We start from the raw sequence: 24602 nt of genomic DNA, 5'->3' as shown, positions 1-24602 counted from the left end.
GGTATCTGTTTTATGTATTTATTTATTTTATTTATTTCTGTGTTTGTTTATTTACTTAGTACGCGCTGGTAGTTTACGCATACTTTCAAGACCTCAGCACCTCGCAAAACATAGAGATATCAGTGCAGAATCCTGTCTTTACCGTGTAAGCGGGGAGATGCCCATCACATTTCTTCTTTTCTGTGCAAACAAATTATTACAAATAATCAGAATTACTAACGCAAACTGCAAAAAGGCTGTGTCAGTAAGTACTTCTGAATATTTCGAAACATGTTGTTTTGGATACTCGCACAGTGGCACAGCAACCGCATAGTCACAGTTTTGACAATCTGCAAAGCGCCTACCACAGGTGGAACTTTCTCGGCGCTTAAACTTTAGGGATTGTTATAACCCGACTGGATGGTGTTCACTTTATCAACCTTGCAAGGATGGAAGGTTAACTCGGGCCTCGTACCTGCAACCTACAAAGATCTTTCAGCAGGCGCTCAACCCTCCCAGTTATCCTACCAGCAAACCCCAGCGCCCGATTTACTGGTTCTGAGATAAATATATATATTACAATGCTCTTGTTCCGTATTTCGTGCACTAAGTGAAGACAGCTGAGACTTACTTGTACCACGTAGAGCCCCCCCCCCACCCACACTTTAAGGTCAAACATGTTACCCCCAGCTGTGCAAGGCCAGGAAGTTGGTTACGCAGGCAGTTGGAACAAAACGAGTGAATGGTTTTTGTGAAGCGGGGTGGCCCATTTTTACTTGAAACAGGCAATGCACCCATTAGAGAGCTGTTTTGCCACAATATGTGATACCACATTCGTGGCTCCTGTGCATCAACGAGCCTGATTTTGTTAACTGAGTGTACGATGATTGTGTGGAACTTTGTAAATACATATTTACCAGATGCAGGGCAATGGCCCTACCAATTTCTCGTTTCCTTAAAGTAACATTGTAAAGCCAAGACACGCCAAACATACTTATCTTCAATACGTTTTTTAGGGCTTGCCAGTAGCAGAGCAGAATGGTATAGCACACTTAGCCTACGAAATCTCTTCTAAGCGCTAGCACAGGCAGACCAGTCTACAGAAGACCACACATTAAAAGACTAGGGTAAGCAGGTTAAAACAGGGCAGTTTTTACCAGCATGCAGAACTTTAAGATGTCTTTGGTGTCTCAGAGGTCGACATGAGGGATTGCCATGAATGGGGTAGGGATGCAGGACCATCCGGTGGTATACAGCTACAGACAGCAGCGTCACTATGTACCTGCAGGGAGGCCTTCACCGTGTCTAAGGATTCGCTGTACGTACATCTAAACTCAACATGGCTTCCTTCCTTCATGAGAGTTAGCACAGGCACTCCTCACTAGAGAAAAGCCATTCAGAAGCCCTCTGCAGTCATTAGGCTGGCTGCTTTCTTCACATCTTCTGGTTGAGTTCACCAGCTTATCCTGCAGCGGCCCGAGGACCAATGAATTCCTGTGATCCACCCAGGCATTAACCACCTGCAGGAATCCGGATGGAGACTGTGGCGTAGTAGTTTCAGGTACAGGTAAAGCAAGGTGAGACTTTTGAGGGGTTAGATGGGAATCAAAGATAACCCCAAAATTCCTAACACTATCTGATAAAATTATCTTTTGGCCAAAACGTGGCTGAGTGATGTGGATTACTGTAGGAGTTATGTAGAGAACCGAATTAGCAAGTTAGTTTCCAACCCACTGACATTGGAACTGTGAGTAGTTTGCACTTGTACTTTTTACAAACAGCTTGGCACTTGACACAGTGGTTTGCCCATTTTCCTGTTATTGGGGTATTCACGAGACGTAGGCCCAGCAGTGAACTGAAATTGAGATTAGGACGGACATATTATTAAAGCAGGAGAGCAGTGAGGCCTGGGGGCTCCACATGGAGTGGGTGAGGCTGATCTGAAGAAAGATCCTAACTTTGCTCACAATGCCACGTACTTCAGAGCAGAATTGAACCACCTACCCCAAGGCTGAAGTTGTTCGAACGGAGTGCTGTGGCATTGGTAGTGAGCGCGTCACCCGTTTCATTTCTAGGTCTGGCTTGGTAGCACAGCTGTTAGTCACATCAATCGTAACAAACACTTTACAATATATGTATAGGGGACTTTTGCTCAGCCTAGAGCAATATTACTCTCTCTTCTCATACTATTGGCTATTTCAATATCATTTGACCTCCTATATAGCGCTTACATTGCGATGTATGAGGGACTATATTACATCTCAAAACCACCCTAAGTCATCACACTTTACATTCTCTATCTCATAGATGTAAATACAAACACTTTTTTCCCAATTTAGTAGGCTTTTAAAATGTTTTAGTCTGGACTAAAAATGCAAGTCGGAATTGTTGGCTTTTCCTGTGCTTGTTCCGAAGTTGTATCAGTGTCTTACACAGAGCAAAACATATATTTAATTAACCTGTGTTATGCTTAAGACAAACTAAATTATCTCCTGCTGTTTAATTAACAGTTGTTGTTAATGGCCAGCTCAATAGTACTTGTACGAGCTTATCAGCATCGAAAGGATGAAAATCCTACTTGTTCCAGATGACATTCTATCCAGGGACTTGCCGAATGCAACACTTTTGTTCCTAACAGGACTAGCACTTGATTTATGGTACAAAATCTTATATCAATATGGCTTTTTCACCGATTGTTCCTCGATATGCAGTTATGTGCCCTATCTCCTTATTACTTGCCCGAGCTGCAATTCTATTTTCATATGATTTTTATGGAATGAGATGCCTATTGCGTGGTGAGTGGAATAGCGCCATCACAGGCACCCTTGCACGATGATGCAAGGATGTCTCTGCTACAAGGAGGATTGGTTTTTTGCAGGAAGGGGCACCTTCTTGCACAAAAGCAATCCCCTGCGGCATAGTCCTCTTTCTATGTGTGCTGCAGAATACATCACACATAGAGAGAAGAAGTAACAAGGAGAAATGAAAATATTTCTCCTCGTTAGACCTCATCCGGTAAGGTGTAGCATTTTGGCGCATTCCCAGGCCTATCACGTTTGGGAAATCTGGAAATGCGTGAAAATCCATGGATGTTGGGTGGGAGCACCCACGCAACACACATTGGAACGCCTCCCTGGTTTATGAATCCAGTCAGGGCCACGAAAGGTGGCCTTGCGTGGCATAATAAATTGCATTTTGGGCTTGTGTCACTCTTGCACCGTATTGCATGGAGCAAGAGATAAGCAAAGCCCCTAGATATTACCTCAGTGATTAATATGGATTGCACGTTCATGTGGAGACAGTCAGGGAATGCATGGGGACATTTGTTTTGCAAGTGCTTGATGATTTGGACTATTTCAAAAAGCTTTGTGCTAAATTTAGGCCACCGATCTCCACATCTGTAGCTAAAGGTGTGATGAAGGTGGACTCTAAAGGCCCATGCAACGCCTGTAGAGTCCAGCTGGACTCATTCTAGTCTTTCTGCCAGCCACTCTGCTGAGGGCTGGTCTTACATATGTAACACACACCCACCCAACACAGGCGTCACCAGTCAGGTGACCCTGCCAATAAAAGGGGCCGGGCGCACGTGCCTGAGGCCAGTTCAGTACCACTGTGTCTGCGTCACCTCATTTTACGAGCATGAGGGCCTAGGGCCCCACATTACAACGCCCAGCTCACCCACGTGAGGGGCTGGCTTTAACAAATTCTTTAATTAAGCTGCCACCCTAGGGGTGTTTGCACACTGCTCGTACCTCGTTATACTGCCTCTGCATAGACTATCAGGGGTTTGGCACTATGCAATGCAATGCCATTTGTTGCAGTGTTCATGTCAACTGTCAGCACAAAAATTCCTTTGTGCAACTGTTTGGTCCACATTACGTAATGAAAATACCCAGTCTAAATTTTAGTAATCTGTGCCATTGTTCCTTCATCCAGTGATGACTTCACTACAGAGAGCCCATTTGCAAGCCAGGTTATGCGTAAAGGGATAGGCAAGCGCAGAATAAATTCATAGAGAAATTTTAAGGATTCTTAAGAAGAAAAGCATCTCAGTCCAGAGCCCTTGGTCCCACAGGTAGCTGCCAGAAAGAATGAAGGGGAGGGGATTGGTCTGCTGTTTCAGACACCTATTTGCAGAAAGGCCAAATTGCGACTTTGGCCACTTTCATGTTAAGTGATTTCAGGAAATTTCCTGGAAAGGACTGTGGTTAATTCGAGAGGTGCATGTTCTGGTGTTAGCAAGTCGGAGAGTTTTCTTTCCCTCATTTTTGCTCCCTCAATAATTTAATGTCCCTGTTCTATCCTAAAGGTGGTCCTTTGAGAAGTTCGACTAACACGGTAATACTGCAGGTGTATTGAACAGACGGTTTGAATGAATTGATAAAAAAAATGCTTAATTCTTTAAATGGGCAATAAACTGTGGCATAATATTGGAGAAATGTGTATACAGTTGTATGTTAGATTTTCGATCAACATACATATAGGGCCTCATTATGATTTCGGTAGACGGAAAAGCCAGTCTGCCGAAATCCCGAAGGGTAGGTTTCCACCAGTGTGGCAGCCTCCATACTGGGGCCATTACAAGTTTCCCGCTGGGTCAGTGGGTGGAACCTCAGTTTTTGCCCACTGGCCCAGCAGGAAACGGTCTACAACATTGTCTCCGGCTCGTAATAGAGCTGGCAGCAATGCTGTAGTGCGTAGGGTGCCCCAGCACCCATCACAGTGTTCACTGTCTGCAAAACCAATTGCATGGGCAGTGCAAGGGCCCCCTGTACCCTTTCTTCTCCAGCCTTTTCATGGCGGTGTTACTGCCATGAAATCGCTGGTGGAGAAGGGGGTCGTAATTACCAGGGCAGTGCTGCTTGCGAATTAGGACTGCCACGACCGCCAGACCGCTGGGACGACTAATCCTGGCAGTGCTGGCGCAACCCAGCACAACCGCCATAGTCATAATGTGGCACTTGGACCGCCGCATTGGCGGCGGTCTGACTGCCACCGCGAGTCTGGCAGTCAGTAGAGCGCCAGACTTGTAATGATGCCCATAGTTTGTTACATATTATCTGTTATTAGCACCAATGGGATGATATTTTTGCAAACGATACTGAGCACACAATATTTATGGGAAGGAACATGCAATGAAACACAGAGTAGTTCAGACGACCTGCCTCAGTTTATTTGTAGTCAGTGCAACACCTTAGCAGCCTTCTAGGGCCCAGTCACAGAGACGTAGGTGGGTGTTGGAGTGCATGGTGGTGTGCGCCTAAATATTCAAGTGATCTGCTGCGGCTCCTCCGATTCCCAACATACTTTATCTCAGAATGCCAGAACTTGCACGCACATAAACCTATGGCATTCACAAAGATTGAATCATAAAACCTGTTGTATCTTTCTGTATTGTTATATAATAGTTTTTTCACAAATATCAAAATAAATAAATTATATGTTTTGAAAAACTTTATTTAATCTTAGCTCCTTTTCGTGGAAAGTGATTTTCCACGCTGCCACTTTCCTTCCCTCGCTCCTCTTGTGGCTAATACTGGTACACGTTCCCACACTTTCTGCTTCTCTTAGACTTGAATGATTGTGGTGCATTGGGAATTTTGTGAATACCCCTAAAGCTACAGCTGTGTGGTTGTTCATCTCATTTGCTTTGTCTCGTTGTGGTCATCCTTGGCATTCTACTATATATGTTCAAAAGTACTCACTCAAATCTGCCCACGAATGCGGAAAATGAACAGAAGAAGCAGCAGTAAAATCTCTGCACGCAAAACCAGCTTTGTGAGTCAGCAGTGGTAGTTTTTCCGAGAGCTTCAGTCTTTTTCTATTTAGAGGTCTGACTAATGCATGGAGCATGCTTTGTGAACCCATAATTTCTCTTTATGTAGTTCTGGAACATGATTAGATGATCCAAGTAGTTAGCTCTGAACTGTACAAGCCAGAGGGGTATTAGGATTATACAAAATACACCCCCGCTGGAGAGGATGGGTGGTAAATAGACCAATAAATACATTGCTAGTGTTTGTGAATGCTGTGTGGTCATCATTGGGTTGCCTAGAGCTCGTATCCTCACACTGGCGAATACATGTCGCCGGCCTGAAGATAGATTCTATGTTGAGGAGGACCTCCTTGATCTCAGAAGAGTCTAGTACGTAATCATTGCAAATCAATATCCTGCTCATCTGAGTATCTGAGTGAAGTACATCACATTTGTCTTGGAGCATCATTTTGAGCATCTCAGTGCCTTGATTAGGTTGCACTAACGAAGCAAATGCCAGACACATACCTGTTGGTTGGTGCATTTGACTACTGCTCTGTAAGTTTGTTTCCTGCTGTGGCTTTTGGACTATGCTGTTCCGTTGACTGGTCACTTTACGCGCACAAAATGTTTCTGGACCAAAGAGACCCTCCCCCTTGTGAAGAATCAGAGAGGAATTGGATTGAAAATTAAGGCCGATTTCAGTTGTTGGTCATTTTGAACTTTCTCAACTGCACTCATCTAAAGCCGGGTTTACTTTCTTAGTACCAGAATGTCTGCCTTCTCGAATTCAGCCTTATTGAAAATCTTGACAGTTTAACAAGTAAAACACAAAATGAAATGACCCACGGATATTGGCACGAGCAAAGCCAACGAAAATAGCTGTCAAACAAACTAAAAAAAGATGATGAGAGGCCAGCATAAACAACACTCAATCCAGGCTTCCGAGTCAAACAAACATAAATAAAAGTCAAACAACATGTATTTCCTTTTTCTTCATTCTTTAAAAGTTTTGTTCACATGAGGCGCAGTTATGTAGTGCAACGGTGGTCTCAAAATGTAATTTCTCCATTCAACATCTAGGCCCATATTCATACTTTTTTAGCGCCGCGTTTGCGCCGTTTTTTGACGCAAAATCGGCGCAAACTTACAAAATACAATTGTATTTTGTAATTTTGCGCCGATTTTGCGTCAAAAAACGAGGCAAATGCGGCGCTAAAAAAGGATAAATATGGGCCCTAGTATGTCGTTTTCGGCAAGAGCTGCTGAGAAATGGTGGTGGATAGAATAACTTTTTTGTATTTGCACAAAATATTGACCCTTTGTGCCCTCTTCCAAATTTGGTGTGAATTGGTTCGGTGCTTTTTCTGTGGTTTTGAAAAAAATATAAAAGTACCTGAGTGGTAAAGCTACTGAAGCACGAGGACGCCACGTTTATAAAAGGACGTAAAGTCCGATTGGCTGGAAGCAGCTGAACATTTCGCTCCTCCAGCCATTACGTGATCTTCATTGATGTCTGCAGACAGCTTTGATGTACGCACATTTAATTCCGGAGAAATGTTCCTTAGGTTAAGAGGTGGGAGAGCAGGGTGGGCACGTTAGAAGGCACTCCAGGGTGGAGAGGACTATACCATTATCCAACATAAAAAAATATTCTAAATAGCCACTGAATTGTGCAAGCAATATTCAGATGTTTTCTTTCAAAGCGAATTCACTTTCAGAGGGAGGTAATGTAACTCTTTACTCGCCCACCTTATAACCCTAATGCTCTGCTACCAGTGTGTGCTGTAGACAGGGCCACGCCCTGTCCCGAGGATACATATTGAGGTCAACCATGGAAAAGGCATTCCTGACCTGCTTATAACTTTGTCCCTCTATGACAAATCTCTTTAATGCATTTCAAAACATGCTCATTTAAATTTCATTTTGGAATGGTGAACCCAGATTGGTTAAGAAGGTTGGAAGTTAAAGGGTTTGAAAGTTGCATTTTATGCTGCATTTGCTGAGAAGCTTGAGGGCAACAATTGTCTCTGTGCGGCGCAATGCATGCAGGGCCTGGTCAAAGCCCACGCCTTGTGGACACTGTCTGCTCCACAAAGCCAACACCCCCGTGAAGTGGGTATTAGAGGGCAGGTTGGCTGGTGCCGGGGCAGGGGTTAAGGTCACTCCCTGCACCCACAACCGAAAGGCCACAGACAAGGCAATGCTCTGCGCCCGTCATGAAGTGATTTGTGATGTCACAAGTGTTGTCATCAGTGCAAATTGTGATCCCATCTGTGACTTTATTTCTTGACCACTGTAACTGGCAAACTACAATGTTTTATGTGTGTTGAATCATAACCACGATGTTCCTTAAACTAGAGATATTTTGGTAGATTTGTAAAAAAATGTATAACATGAAATTTTCTGACCTGGTTGAAATTTGTATTTAAAATGTTGGCAGCTTTTCAATGGTTTCTGACCTGAATTGCTGTTTCAAACCATTGATTCGTTTGATACCAAACTGTAGTTTGAAAGGGACACATTAAAAACACTCCTTCCAAATTGCAGTTGGGTATCCATTTCTAATCCCATTTAGCAATTTGCAGTAACCCTTTAGTGAATCACAAAACAGGTTTAGTGAATACCAAAAGTCAATTTTGTGAACGTAAACCCTCTAATTTTTCCAATTGCAGAGTCTGAGACTGCAGAGTTGCCCAGTACATCTGGTCTTTTGTGACTTATTCTCCTATTCACTCCCTCCCTCATTGAGTGGTTGACTTAGTCATTCACTAATTCACATACTCATTCACTTGCTCAATTACTTACTCACAGGCATTCTGTCATGTACAGTGAAGCCGTGGTGGTATTTGTAGCACATTTGCACTTTGATACCCCCCAGATACTTTCCATACTCTAATCGTGCTGTGCAAACTTCCTGGCTCGATAAAGCCCCTGAGTGGTTTTAAGTGAATGGTGAAGCGTGTGTTTCCTTTGTGGCCCATTCCTTTCATGTTCCGGACTCATGATCTCATGTATGGGCCGACAGTGAACAGAGCCACCTGGCAGCACTGCTTCCTGTCCGCCATGGGCAACAGACACAAGATGGAAGGCACAGCTGGCGGTGGCAGAGGGGCTCTGACATGTGTAATCTGTGTCAGCGTGGCTCTGTGGGAAGAAAAGGAGTGTCTGGACAGGAAAAAGTCCGTATATAGCACCAAGAAGTCTGTTCTGTAACTTCCTTTGGTATCTGAAAGACTAAGATTGTGTGCTGCAATCTAGAATTTGATTAATGATACAAAAACGCTAGATCCCTTTTTGAAGTTCTTTACTGTGTCTTGTGGTGTCACCTGACTGCTGCCACAGTGTGGAACTGAATCACACTGAACATCACTTATGCCCTAATGCTGATACAATATACAACAGCGAAGTGCTGTTGCATTTGTGATGCGTTTGTGGGACATCGCAGTCAGTCTTTGTGCATTGTGAGCTGGGTTTGCACCAAAGCAGAGCCAGATGCTTTGCTGTAAAAATACTTTGCTCAGGCACACCCCCACGCATGGGAAAAAAATGGGATTTTTAGTGGATTGACTCTTCAAGCGATTAAAAAGGCTATAAGAATTTGCTAATCTGGGGTTTAGGCGCAGGTAAAGCACGCGCCAAATCTAGGAGTTGTGACCAGAACCTCCCACTGAGAAAAAACAAAAAGTGATGGGCGGATTGCTTGAAATAGTCTCAGTCACTGCTAATTATTCTGGTTCGCAAGCCAGTCCATTGTATTTTGGCCCACCGTGCCACCTCAGACAGGAACCAGCCATATGAAAATAAGCCTTTATCCTGCTGCAGTAGGTATAGTCCAGTCTGAACGGTCAGGTCAGGGCAGGTCCCATCTAAATGGGAACACAAGCCTCCCCAGACCGCTTACGGCCTACTTGTGCCTCTTCAGTAGGGTACACCTGGAGTCCTTTGGCACAGTCAGCACAGGACCCCGGTCTGGGCATACCGGCCGCACTTGCTGCGTCACACAGAGGAAATCTAAAATAATGGACTGGAATGCACCCCTGAGCGATCGCTAGTAGCTGAGATTAATTCAGTCAATCCCTCTATCTAACTTGTTGTTTGTTGCAGACGCTCCCATTGTCAAACAAATGTAAAGTGAAATTACATTCCAGTTTTTACAGCAAAACAAATACAACAGGTGAATATTTGGTGGCATCTTGCATGGTGAGAGCTGAACAATAAATCACAGCTGCTGTGAGAACCTTTCAGAACTATGCAAAAAACAGAGATGGTGGTAGGGGACTGTGCATTTTCAGACATTTAATTGTGCATTTTCAGATATTTCAGTAATTTACCATTCTCAGTATTGATGTTTTGATTACAGAATATTGATGTGTCACTCTTGTCTGTTACGCATGGCACCTACAGAGACCCAGACACAGATGTATAGTCTCCCTCACTGGCGGCCATATTTTTTGTTTCATACCTATGTAAGACTGCCAACACACTGCATCTGTATCCTATAGACCCAGGGTTATTGTCTATGTGGTGCCGTTCTTCTTGCTCCTTCCCCTGTGACCACTGGAATTTTTCATTACAAGTTTTCAGTGTCTCTGGGCCCGAAATTATGGGATTCTCAAACCCTAGACCGGATCATTTTGGCACAGAGTCACCAGATTCAGGGCCTAATGCGTTGCTGCGGGCAGCTGCTGTACCTGACCAGGCTTGCCCTCATGCTTCCCCCAGTTGAAGTAAAAGAAAATCTACTTTCTGGGCTTAATCCATCATTATTTTGCTCACCATGCCACCCCAGTTTGGACCCAGCCATATGCAAATTTGTCTTGACCCTGTTCCTCGTGGGAACAGTCCAGCCCGAACTGCCAAGCCAGGTCTTCCCTGGGTGGGGGTGTTCCTGGGGCTTGAGGAGGGCACCTGTGGATACATTCCATGGTGTTTAACCATGGAAATGGGTCCACAGGTCCCCTAACGCCTGGACCGACCCAGGTGTCAAATAATGGTGCAAAGCAAGCTTTGCACCATTATTTAGCCCCTCCTCCTGGGACCGGTTTCAGGGTATCACCCTTCATCAGCCAGGCTAGCTTGAATCCGGTGGCACAGCGAGCAAGGGACCCATGTCTGGGCATACTCTTCCCACTTAGGGCAACTTTAGCAACACAAAAGGATGACCGACCCAGGTGTCAAATAATGGTGCAAAGCAAGCTTTGCACCATTATTTAGCCCCTCCTCCCATCCGTGTGTCTATTTAGCACGGGAGAATAAATATAGGGCTATGGCATTAGCACCATTTTTTAGATGGGAACGCCTACCTTGCATCTCATTGACCCAAGGTAGGTTCACACATCAAAAAAATGGTGCAAACTCCAATATTTTTACTTACACGGGTCTAAATTCAAAATATAAATATGGAGTTAGTTTTGCACCAAATTTGCATCAAACCATGATGCAAATCCGGTGCAAATGGAATATAATAATGCCCCTAAATGGCTGCATCATTGCTCTTTTAAAAAAAAAAAAATGTTCTGCTCTGCTGCAGAGCATCTTGCAGATGCTAGAAAATATTGCCAAAAAGCATTGACAGAGCAAAGAGAACCCAAAAGCAAGACATATTGGTTTGAGAGTACTACCTCTACCTTTGATCACTCATTTTAATATTCACTCTCGTGTAGAAGTGATGGCCACCTTTTTAAGTAGGCTTTAAACAGACAGTTTTGTTTACTTGGAGACCCATTATTTCAACCCATTAAGTGTTCAAAGGTTGACTACTTTCCCCAACCCTTGCCGCCCTTGAAAGACATTTTCTATTACCTAGTACAGACTGCAGCAATTTTGCACTTATACTTTGTTTTTCACTCACTTTTCACTGTGCCCTGCACAATGTGCACATATTCAAAATATAGCATATGTCAAATTATTAACAATATAACTGTGGTAAAAATAAGCAGATTTGGTCTCAATTGTTACGGTTCTGGATCAAGATTGTTAAACCACTGAAATTCACCAACTATTGTTCGAGACACAAATCATAACTATCATCTCCTCCTTACTTTGCAGATGTCATTTCACACATCATTGATGACATCATATGTTACAGCATTGATTACATCATTTTATGACATCACCGTGAACTTGACTGCTTGAACCTGCTTGTCGCACTGAGTGCTTCCAACCAATCAAATTGTGCAAATAATCCAAAATGTAATCCAAAGTGTAATCCTTTAAATTCTGCCTGGCACCTTTTCTTAAATGCAATATCTCTTACCTACTAGGCAAATTTACACCAAAGCAAAAAGAAGCATGCTTTCTGAGTATGTTCATGATATGTTTGGTGCGAACCTGAATAACGGTCTTCGCTCCATCGCTGTGCAAAATTTCCGATGGGAGATAAAAATTAGAAAAGATACACTTTTTTACTACTCCCCTCTTACATTTTGTTCTCATGGATGGATTTCTGTGAAACATGCCACGGGGAAACGTTGCTGGCTGAGTTCATAGATCACCAAGTTTCATTGAAATCTGTAATCGGGGTCAAAAGCTATGATCAAACCCAAAATGCTTTTTCAATGGAAAATGAGGCTGGACCATAATTACACTGTGGTGATCAGTAAATCATTAAATGTGACACAAAGTCATAATTAAACATTTCAAACAAAACACATTGGATATGGTGACGACGTGTCTTAATTAAAATTACAGATGTCATACCTTTGTTAACTTTAGGGTATACGAAGACCTGTTCATGATAATCGCCTTGATGATTAGCAATCAATCATTTGCTTTCTGGGATTGTAATGGAGTTCCAAGAGAGGGAAACATTAAACATTTCCTGGGGTCATTGGTCGGGGAAGGTAATGCAGTGTCGGTAGTGCAAGCCTCCTATTTAACTGTCAGGGAGACCAGATCCTCGGGGCCTGCGCACGTTCCCAACATGTCCACCACTAGACAGCTCCAAAGCTCCAATGGAAATACCACAGAGCCTGAGAGAGTCCAAGTGGGGGAAAAGGGGATTAGGTAGGGAACAGCTGGGAAGGAGACCTGTAGGAAGCAAGAGGTTAAACAACACAATATCAAGATATAATCACATTGACTTTCAATACACTATGGTTATAAGAGTTCTTATACTGTAATCATGGATAACCTAAGAAATGACTATAACTAGACCTCAAGAAATCTAGGTACCTGGAAAAATCAAGAATGGGTTAATACAATGTTTCATATGAGCTTTTCATGAAATACCACATACTGTCTGGAAAACAAGAACCTTCTTGAATAATGTTTCAGAATAAACATTGCCTTTTTACATGAGGACAAAGCCTATCTGAACATTCCCTGAAAACAACAGGAACTGTACAAGGAACTTAATATGCACAAAGAATGTTGCACTTTGAATTAAGCATTTTCAAAGAAATCCAAAAGCTCGGGATAAATGTGTGCACCTCAACAAACACGGCCCACCGAAGTTTTCAATGTCATGAAATGATCGCGCACACTGCCAATCTAAGAGCCAAGCGTTTTATGCCAGGGTTGAATCGCACACTGTTGCCGATTCAAACAAGAATATGCAAATGCCATGAAATGATCGCGCACACTGTTGCCGATCTGAATGCCAAGGTATACATGAGAAAAATGAATCGCGCACTCTGCTGATTCGAACAAGAATATGCAAAGGCCATGCAATGATCGCGCACACTGTTGCCGATCTGAATGCCATGGTTTACATGAGAGAAATGAATCGCGCACTCTGCCGATTCGAACAAGAATATGCAAATGCCATGAAATGATCACGCACACTGTTGCTGATCTGAATGCCAAGGTTTACATGAGAGAACTGTAGGAGGCTGGACTGGCTTGTAGTGAGTACCAAGGGGTACTTGCACCTTGCACCAGGCCCAGTTATCCCTTATTAGTGTATAGGGTGTCTAGCAGCTTAGGCTGATAGATAATGGTAGCTTAGCAGAGCAGCTTAGGCTGAACTAGGAGACGTGTGAAGCTACTACAGTACCACAAGTGTCACTTGCACAATATCATAAGAAAACACAATACACAGATATACTAAAAATAAAGGTACTTTATTTTTATGACAATATGCCAAAGTATCTTAGAGTGTACCCTCAGTAAGAGGATAGCAAATATACACAAGTTATATGTACACAATACCAAAAATATGCAGTATAGTCTTAGAAAACAGTGCAAACAATGTATAGTTACAATAGGATGCAATGGGGAAACATAGGGATAGGGGCAACACAAACCATATACTCCAAAAGTGGAATGCGAACCACGAATGGACCCCAAACCTATGTGACCTTATAGAGGGCCGCTGGGACTATTAGAAAATAGTGAGAGTTAGAAAAATAACCCTCCCCAAGACCCTGAAAAGTGAGTGCAAAGTGCACTAAAGTTCCCCTAAGGACAAAGAAGTCGTGTTAGAGGAATAATGCAGGAAAGACACAAACCAGCAATGCAACAACTGTGGATTTCCAATCTAGGGTACCTGTGGAACAAGGGGACCAAGTCCAAAAGTCACAAGCAAGTCGGAGATGGGCAAATGCCCAGGAAATGCCAGCTGTGGGTGCAAAGAAGCTTCTACTGGACAGAAGAAGCTGAGGTTTCTGCAGGAACGAAAAGGGCTAGAGACTTCCCCTTTGGTGGACGGATCCCTCTCGCCGTGGAGAGTCGTGCAGAAGTGTTTTCCCGCCGAAAGAATGCCAACAAGCCTTGCTAGCTGCAAATCGTGCGGTTAGCGTTTTTGGATGCTGCTGAGGCCCAGGAGGGACCAGGAGGTCGCAAATTGGACCAGCAGAGAGAGGGGATGCCGAGCAAGACAAGGAGCCCTCTCTGAAGCAGGTAGCACCTGGAGAAGTGCCAGAAACAGGCACTACGAGGATGCGTGAAACGGTGCTCGCCGAAGTTGCACAAAGGAGTCCCACGTCGCCGGAGACCAACTTAGAAAGTCGTGCAATGCAGGTTAGAGTGCCGTGGACCCAGGCTTGGCTGTGCACAAAGGATTTCCGCCGGAAGTGCACAGGGGCCGGAGTAGCTGCAAAGTCGCGGTTCCCAGCAATGCAGCCCAGCGAGGTGAGGCAAGGACTTACCTCCACCAAACTTGGACTGAAGAGTCACTGGACTGTGGGGGTCACTTGGACAGAGTCGCTGGATTCGAGGGACCTCGCTCGTCGTGCTGAGAGGAGACCCAAGGGACCGGTAATGCAGCTTTTTGGTGCCTGCGGTTGCAGGGGGAAGATTCCGTCGACCCACAGGAGATTTCTTCGGAGCTTCTGGTGCAGAGAGGAGGCAGACTACCCCCACAGCATGCACAAGCAGGAAAAGAGTCGAGAAGGCGGCAGGATCAGCGTTACAGAGTTGCAGTAGTCGTCTTTGCTACTATGTTGCAGGTTTGCAGGCTTCCAGCGCGGTCAGCAGTCGATTCCTTATCAGAAGGTGAAGAGAGAGATGCAGAGGAACTCGGCTGAGCTCATGCATTCGTTATCTAAAGTTTCCCCAGAGACAGAGACCCTAAATAGCCAGAAAAGAGGGTTTGGCTACCTAGGAGAGAGGATAGGCTACTAACACCTGAAGGAGCCTATCAGCAGGAGTCTCTGACGTCACCTGGTGGCACTGGCCACTCAGAGCAGTCCAGTGTGCCAGCAGCACCTCTGTTTCCAAGATGGCAGATACCGGTGTAGACTGGCTTATGCAGAATTGGGCACATCTGTGCCCAACAAAGCATTTCCAGAGGCTGGGGGAGGCTACTCCTCCCCTGCCTTCACACCATTTTTCAAAGGGAGAGGGTGTCACACCCTCTCTCAGAGGAAGTTCTTTGTTCTGCCATCCTGGGCCAGGCCTGGCTGGACCCCAGGAGGGCAGATGCCTGTCTGAGGGGTTGGCAGCAGCAGCAGCTGCAGTGAAACCCCAGGAAGGGCAGTTTGGCAGTACCAGGGTCTGTGCTACAGACCACTGGGATCATGGGATTGTGCCAACTATGCCAGGATGGCATAGAGGGGGCAATTCCATGATCATAGACATGTTACATGGCCATATTCGGAGTTACCATTGTGAAGCTACATATAGGTAGTGACCTATATGTAGTGCACGCGTGTAATGGTGTCCCCGCACTCACAAAGTTCAGGGAATTGGCTCTGAACAATGTGGGGGTACCTTGGCTAGTGCCAGGGTGCCCTCACACTAAGTAACTTTGCACCTAACCTTTACCAGGTAAAGGTTAGACATATAGGTGACTTATAAGTTACTTAAGTGCAGTGTAAAATGGCTGTGAAATAACGTGGACGTTATTTCACTCAGGCTGCAGTGGCAGGCCTGTGTAAGAATTGTCAGAGCTCCCTATGGGTGGCAAAAGAAATGCTGCAGCCCATAGGGATCTCCTGGAACCCCAATACCCTGGGTACCTCAGTACCATATACTAGGGAATTATAAGGGTGTTCCAGTAAGCCAATGTAAATTGGTAAAATTGGTCACTAGCCTGTTAGTGACAATTTTAAATAAATGAGAGAGCATAACCACTGAGGTTCTGGTTAGCAGAGCCTCAGTGAGACAGTTAGGCACCACACAGGGAACACATACATATAGGCCACAAACTTATGAGCACTGGGGTCCTGACTAGCAGGGTCCCAGTGACACATAACAAACATACTGAAAACATGGGGTTTTCACTATGAGCACTGGGCCCTGGCTAGCAGGATCCCAGTGAGACAGTGAAAATACCCTGACATACACTCACAAACAGGCCAAAAGTGGGGGTAACAAGGCTAGAAAGAGGCTACTTTCTCACACAACCCCCCCCAAACGAAGGACAATAAGGCTAACCTTGGCCAGTTGAGACTTTATTGTCTAAGTGGTGATAAGTAGAGAGTAGCTCTGCAATAGACTGGTTACTCCCTTTATCATCCACTATATGGTTACTTCCCTGTGGGGATGTAAACCACCCTGTTTGAAGTTTTTTAGCTAAGCAACAATGTGAAGATGTATTTTCAGAGTTTCTATCAGTAAGTTTTAGTTTAAAGCAGTGGGAATTGTCCACTGAACCTATTTGTAGTGATGGAAATGCCAGACAGGGATGCTGTCTCAGAAAAGCCATAGCTGGGCAAAAACTTTGTCCATATGGCTGGAAGAGAGAACAGGGATGCTGTTTCTCTTGAGTTGGAGCAGGGCAGGGATGCTGTCCTATGAGCTCCACACTAGGGCAGGGATGCTGTCCTAAGTGTTGTGAGGCAGTGCAGAGTTTCTGCACTAAAGTTTCTCTGGGAGGGTTGGAGGGATGCTCCATGTTAACAAAAATGGTGCTCTTTTTCTCACCAATGTTAGTTATCCCACAGAGAGGTACTTCTACCTCAGGGAGTCCAGCTTTGCCAGCTGATGATTCCCTTGGAACAGGTGCCACCCCAGGAGAGGTTTCTCCCACCACAGGAATGGTATCCTGAATGGTAGGGTGGTTAGGGGATACTGTGATACCCTTATTACCTGTTGATGGAGAGGGATCCTGAGTTTTCAGGCCTTCTCTCCTTTGCTTTTTCATTTCAGTAGAAATGAGAGGGAACAATTCCTCAGGGATGCCCAGCATGGCTGCATGGGCATAAAACTCTACATCAGCCCAACCTGAGGCCTCTAGGTCATTACCTAAGAGACAGTCTACAGGTAAGCTAGGTGATACCACCACCTGCTTAGGGCCAGTAACTCCACCCCAACTAAACTGAATTATAGCTAAGGGAAGAAACTTAGTGGAGTTATGGACATCAATAATGTTATACTGTTGTCCAATGATGTGTTGATCAGGGTGCACTAGGTTTTCAGTCACCAAAGTGATACTGGCACCTGTGTCCCTGTAGGCCAAGGCCTCAACACCATTTATTGAAACTGTCTGCCTGTACTTATCCATTGTAAGGGGACAAGCAGCCAGTGTGGCAAGGCCAATGCCACTAGGTGTGACAGAAACTGTCTTGGGACTGACTACCCCAGTTTCTATGATGGACCCATAAGTGAACCCAACTACACCCTTTGCTTGACTGTTGCCAGCAGTCCCACCACTAGTACCACTACTGCTAGGGGCACTAGAGCTTGATGTATTAGTGGTGGTAGGCTCAGGGGGTTTACCTGGACAGGACTTATCCCCTGGCCTATGGCCTCTGTTTTTACACACAAAGCACCAAGGCTTTTTAATGTGTGCAGGTTGAGAAGAAGAGGACGAATTAGTTTTATCCCCACCCTCTGAAGAGTGTTTAAGATTTGAAGTGGGATCTTTGGTTTTACCCTTATCCCCATGCTTATCTTGAGATTTTTCACCATCTTTCTTCTTATTGCCATCTTTGTCACCCCCTGTATGAACTTTTCTGTTCACCCTTGTTCTGACCCATTTGTCTGCCTTCTTTCCCAATTCTTGGGGAGAGGTCAGATCAGAGTCTACCAGGTACTGGTGCAACAAATCAGACACACAATTATTAAGTATATGCTCTCTCAGGATTGTGTTATACAGGCTTTCATAATCAGTAACTTTTCTGCCATGTAACCACCCCTCCAAGGCCTTCACTGAATGGTCAATGAAATCAACCCAGTCTTGTGAAGACTCCTTTTTGGTCTCTCTGAACTTTATCCTGTATTGTTCAGTGGTTAAGCCATAACCATCCAGGAGTGCATTCTTAAGAACTGTAAAATTATTGGCATCACTTTCTTTCACAGTAAGGAGCCTATCCCTACCTTTTCCACTAAATGATAGCCATAGGATAGCAGCCCACCGCCTTTGAGGGACATCTTGTACAACACAGGCCCTCTCAAGTGCAGCAAACCACTTGTTAATGTCATCCCCCTCCTTGTAAGGGGGAACTATCTTGTGCAGATTCCTGGAATCATGCTATTTTGCAGGATGACTATGGGGAATACTGCTGCTGCCACCATGGGTTTCTAAACCCAACTTCTGTCTTTCCTTCTCTAATTCTAAAGACTGTCTATCCAAATCCAGCTGTTGCTTTTTGAGCTTCAGTCTGGTTTGTTCCACTCTCAATCTATTGAGTTCCCTTTCTAACAATCTGTCATCAGGGTGGGTGGGAGGGACATTTCTAGATACAGAGGTATGATGGGAATGAACAGAAGGAGACCTGTCCCTTACAGAGGCCACCCTAACAGCTTGGCTAACAGAAACATCACTACCAGTATGGTGAGAATAAATGCTTTTGCTATGATGTGAGACAACACTATTTATATGGTGTGGCTCATCATCATTACCAACTATGGTAGACTGTCTAGTAATGGGCAGGCTAGGATGTTTCTTTCCTGAATCTTTTCCTGGGGGAGTCCCTGGATCTGATTGAGAACCATTAGCTACTTTTTCTACAGATTGGGCACTTATGGCCTTATCCTGTACTCTAAGCATGTTAATTAACAGTTCTAAGGAAGGATTCTTCCCTACACTCAAACCTCTCTCTATGCAAAGATTCCTTGCTCCTTTCCAGCTAAGGTGATCATATGCAAGTTTGGACAGATCAACATTTTGGCCTGTGCCAGACATTTTTAGAGAGAGTTAAAGTGATAGTAAAAGATAAAAAGTTTGTCAGAGCTTTTAGAAAGACAGAGAAAAAAACTTTTAAAACTTTTTAGAACTTTTTAGAAAGTTAGAAGTACTTTTCAGCACTTAGAAAAGAGTGAAAAGAGGAAATGCAAAACTTTTTGGCTATGTGTATATACACTGACCTTGTTTTGTATATTTTTCTCTTATGAAAAGTACAATGACAAGAGTGGTAAGTAGTCTCAAAGCACTTATCCCACTGCTGCACAACCAATGTAGGAGGCTGGACTGGCTTGTAGTGAGTACCAAGGGGTACTTGCACCTTGCACCAGGCCCAGTTATCCCTTATTAGTGTATAGGGTGTCTAGCAGCTTAGGCTGATAGATAATGGTAGCTTAGCAGAGCAGCTTAGGCTGAACTAGGAGACGTGTGAAGCTACTACAGTACCACAAGTGTCACTTGCACAATATCATAAGAAAACACAATACACAGATATACTAAAAATAAAGGTACTTTATTTTTATGACAATATGCCAAAGTATCTTAGAGTGTACCCTCAGTAAGAGGATAGCAAATATACACAAGTTATATGTACACAATACCAAAAATATGCAGTATAGTCTTAGAAAACAGTGCAAACAATGTATAGTTACAATAGGATGCAATGGGGAAACATAGGGATAGGGGCAACACAAACCATATACTCCAAAAGTGGAATGCGAACCACGAATGGACCCCAAACCTATGTGACCTTGTAGAGGGTCGCTGGGACTATTAGAAAATAGTGAGAGTTAGAAAAATAACCCTCCCCAAGACCCTGAAAAGTGAGTGCAAAGTGCACTAAAGTTCCCCTAAGGACAAAGAAGTCGTGTTAGAGGAATAATGCAGGAAAGACACAAACCAGCAATGCAACAACTGTGGATTTCCAATCTAGGGTACCTGTGGAACAAGGGGACCAAGTCCAAAAGTCACAAGCAAGTCGGAGATGGGCAAATGCCCAGGAAATGCCAGCTGCGGGTGCAAAGAAGCTTCTACTGGACAGAAGAAGCTGAGGTTTCTGCAGGAACGAAAAGGGCTAGAGACTTCCCCTTTGGTGGACGGATACCTCTCGCCGTGGAGAGTCGTGCAGAAGTGTTTTCCCGCCGAAAGAATGCCAACAAGCCTTGCTAGCTGCAAATCGTGCGGTTAGCGTTTTTGGATGCTGCTGAGGCCCAGGAGGGACCAGGAGGTCGCAAATTGGACCAGCAGAGAGAGGGGACGCCGAGCAAGACAAGGAGCCCTCTCTGAAGCAGGTAGCACCTGGAGAAGTGCCAGAAACAGGCACTACGAGGATGCGTGAAACGGTGCTCGCCGAAGTTGCACAAAGGAGTCCCACGTCGCCGGAGACCAACTTAGAAAGTCGTGCAATGCAGGTTAGAGTGCCGTGGACCCAGGCTTGGCTGTGCACAAAGGATTTCCGCCGGAAGTGCACAGGGGCCGGAGTAGCTGCAAAGTCGCGGTTCCCAGCAATGCAGCCCAGCGAGGTGAGGCAAGGACTTACCTCCACCAAACTTGGACTGAAGAGTCACTGGACTGTGGGGGTCACTTGGACAGAGTCGCTGGATTCGAGGGACCTCGCTCGTCGTGCTGAGAGGAGACCCAAGGGACCGGTAATGCAGCTTTTTGGTGCCTGCGGTTGCAGGGGGAAGATTCCGTCGACCCACGGGAGATTTCTTCGGAGCTTCTGGTGCAGAGAGGAGGCAGACTACCCCCACAGCATGCACAAGCAGGAAAAGAGTCGAGAAGGCGGCAGGATCAGCGTTACAGAGTTGCAGTAGTCGTCTTTGCTACTATGTTGCAGGTTTGCAGGCTTCCAGCGCGGTCAGCAGTCGATTCCTTATCAGAAGGTGAAGAGAGAGATGCAGAGGAACTCGGCTGAGCTCATGCATTCGTTATCTAAAGTTTCCCCAGAGACAGAGACCCTAAATAGCCAGAAAAGAGGGTTTGGCTACCTAGGAGAGAGGATAGGCTACTAACACCTGAAGGAGCCTATCAGCAGGAGTCTCTGACGTCACCTGGTGGCACTGGCCACTCAGAGCAGTCCAGTGTGCCAGCAGCACCTCTGTTTCCAAGATGGCAGAGGTCTGGAGCACACTGGAGGAGCTCTGGACACCTCCCAGGGGAGGTGCAGGTCAGGGGAGTGGTCACTCCCCTTTCCTTTGTCCAGTTTCGCGCCAGAGCAGGGCTAAGGGGTCCCTGAACCGGTGTAGACTGGCTTATGCAGAATTGGGCACATCTGTGCCCAACAAAGCATTTCCAGAGGCTGGGGGAGGCTACTCCTCCCCTGCCTTCACACAATTTTTCAAAGGGAGAGGGTGTCACACCCTCTCTCAGAGGAAGTTCTTTGTTCTGCCATCCTGGGCCAGGCCTGGCTGGACCCCAGAAGGGCAGATGCCTGTCTGAGGGGTTGGCAGCAGCAGCAGCTGCAGTGAAACCCCAGGAAGGGCAGTTTGGCAGTACCAGGGTCTGTGCTACAGACCACTGGGATCATGGGATTGTGCCAACTATGCCAGGATGGCATAGAGGGGGCAATTCCATGATCATGGACATGTTACATGGCCATATTCGGAGTTACCATTGTGAAGCTACATATAGGTAGTGACCTATATGTAGTGCACGCGTGTAATGGTGTCCCCGCACTCACAAAGTTCAGGGAATTGGCTCTGAACAATGTGGGGGCACCTTGGCTAGTGCCAGGGTGCCCTCACACTAAGTAACTTTGCACCTAACCTTTACCAGGTAAAGGTTAGACATATAGGTGACTTATAAGTTACTTAAGTGCAGTGTAAAATGGCTGTGAAATAACGTGGACGTTATTTCACTCAGGCTGCAGTGGCAGGCCTGTGTAAGAATTGTCAGAGCTCCCTATGGGTGGCAAAAGAAATGCTGCAGCCCATAGGGATCTCCTGGAACCCCAATACCCTGGGTACCTCAGTACTATATACTAGGGAATTATAAGGGTGTTCCAGTAAGCCAATGTAAATTGGTAAAATTGGTCACTAGCCTGTTAGTGACAATTTTAAATAAATGAGAGAGCATAACCACTGAGGTTCTGGTTAGCAGAGCCTCAGTGAGACAGTTAGGCACCACACAGGGAACACATACATATAGGCCACAAACTTATGAGCACTGGGGTCCTGACTAGCAGGGTCCCAGTGACACATAACAAACATACTGAAAACATGGGGTTTTCACTATGAGCACTGGGCCCTGGCTAGCAGGATCCCAGTGAGACAGTGAAAATACCCTGACATACACTCACAAACAGGCCAAAAGTGGGGGTAACAAGGCTAGAAAGAGGCTACTTTCTCACACAACCCCCCCCAAACGAAGGACAATAAGGCTAACCTTGGCCAGTTGAGACTTTATTGTCTAAGTGGTGATAAGTAGAGAGTAGCTCTGCAATAGACTGGTTACTCCCTTTATCATCCACTATATGGTTACTTCCCTGTGGGGATGTAAACCACCCTGTTTGAAGTTTTTTAGCTAAGCAACAATGTGAAGATGTATTTTCAGAGTTTCTATCAGTAAGTTTTAGTTTAAAGCAGTGGGAATTGTCCACTGAACCTATTTGTAGTGATGGAAATGCCAGACAGGGATGCTGTCTCAGAAAAGCCATAGCTGGGCAAAAACTTTGTCCATATGGCTGGAAGAGAGAACAGGGATGCTGTTTCTCTTGAGTTGGAGCAGGGCAGGGATGCTGTCCTATGAGCTCCACACTAGGGCAGGGATGCTGTCCTAAGTGTTGTGAGGCAGTGCAGAGTTTCTGCACTAAAGTTTCTCTGGGAGGGTTGGAGGGATGCTCCATGTTAACTAAAATGGTGCTCTTTTTCTCACCAATGTTAGTTATCCCACAGAGAGGTACTTCTACCTCAGGGAGTCCAGCTTTGCCAGCTGATGATTCCCTTGGAACAGGTGCCACCCCAGGAGAGGTTTCTCCCACCACAGGAATGGTATCCTGAATGGTAGGGTGGTTAGGGGATACTGTGATACCCTTATTACCTGTTGATGGAGAGGGATCCTGAGTTTTCAGGCCTTCTCTCCTTTGCTTTTTCATTTCAGTAGAAATGAGAGGGAACAATTCCTCAGGGATGCCCAGCATGGCTGCATGGGCATAAAACTCTACATCAGCCCAACCTGAGGCCTCTAGGTCATTACCTAAGAGACAGTCTACAGGTAAGCTAGGTGATACCACCACCTGCTTAGGGCCAGTAACTCCACCCCAACTAAACTGAATTATAGCTAAGGGAAGAAACTTAGTGGAGTTATGGACATCAATAATTTTATACTGTTGTCCAATGATGTGTTGATCAGGGTGCACTAGGTTTTCAGTCACCAAAGTGATACTGGCACCTGTGTCCCTGTAGGCCAAGGCCTCAACACCATTTATTGAAACTGTCTGCCTGTACTTATCCATTGTAAGGGGACAAGCAGCCAGTGTGGCAAGGCCAATGCCACTAGGTGTGACAGAAACTGTCTTGGGACTGACTACCCCAGTTTCTATGATGGACCCATAAGTGAACCCAACTACACCCTTTGCTTGACTGTTGCCAGCAGTCCCACCACTAGTACCACTACTGCTAGGGGCACTAGAGCTTGATGTATTAGTGGTGGTAGGCTCAGGGGGTTTACCTGGACAGGACTTATCCCCTGGCCTATGGCCTCTGTTTTTACACACAAAGCACCAAGGCTTTTTAATGTGTGCAGGTTGAGAAGAAGAGGACGAATTAGTTTTATCCCCACCCTCTGAAGAGTGTTTAAGATTTGAAGTGGGATCTTTGGTTTTACCCTTATCCCCATGCTTATCTTGAGATTTTTCACCATCTTTCTTCTTATTGCCATCTTTGTCACCCCCTGTATGAACTTTTCTGTTCACCCTTGTTCTGACCCATTTGTCTGCCTTCTTTCCCAATTCTTGGGGAGAGGTCAGATCAGAGTCTACCAGGTACTGGTGCAACAAATCAGACACACAATTATTAAGTATATGCTCTCTCAGGATTGTGTTATACAGGCTTTCATAATCAGTAACTTTTCTGCCATGTAACCACCCCTCCAAGGCCTTCACTGAATGGTCAATGAAATCAACCCAGTCTTGTGAAGACTCCTTTTTGGTCTCTCTGAACTTTATCCTGTATTGTTCAGTGGTTAAGCCATAACCATCCAGGAGTGCATTCTTAAGAACTGTAAAATTATTGGCATCACTTTCTTTCACAGTAAGGAGCCTATCCCTACCTTTTCCACTAAATGATAGCCATAGGATAGCAGCCCACCGCCTTTGAGGGACATCTTGTACAACACAGGCCCTCTCAAGTGCAGCAA

At 45.2% G+C, this 24602-nt stretch overlaps 1 protein-coding gene across 1 annotated transcript in view; it reads left to right on the top strand.

The window, feature by feature from the left end:
- The window catches only part of EMILIN2 (elastin microfibril interfacer 2), a 229160-nt gene that overhangs the window by 2966 nt on the left and 201592 nt on the right, over nucleotides 1-24602 (top strand). The gene's annotated exons all lie outside the window — the stretch shown is intronic.

The sequence above is a fragment of the Pleurodeles waltl genome, chromosome 2_2 (genome assembly GCF_031143425.1).
Source record: "Pleurodeles waltl isolate 20211129_DDA chromosome 2_2, aPleWal1.hap1.20221129, whole genome shotgun sequence".
In the NCBI taxonomy this organism is placed as follows: Eukaryota; Metazoa; Chordata; class Amphibia; order Caudata; family Salamandridae; genus Pleurodeles; species Pleurodeles waltl.
Note: the sequence above shows the minus strand (reverse complement) of the source record. Positions and strands in the feature narration are given on the sequence as shown.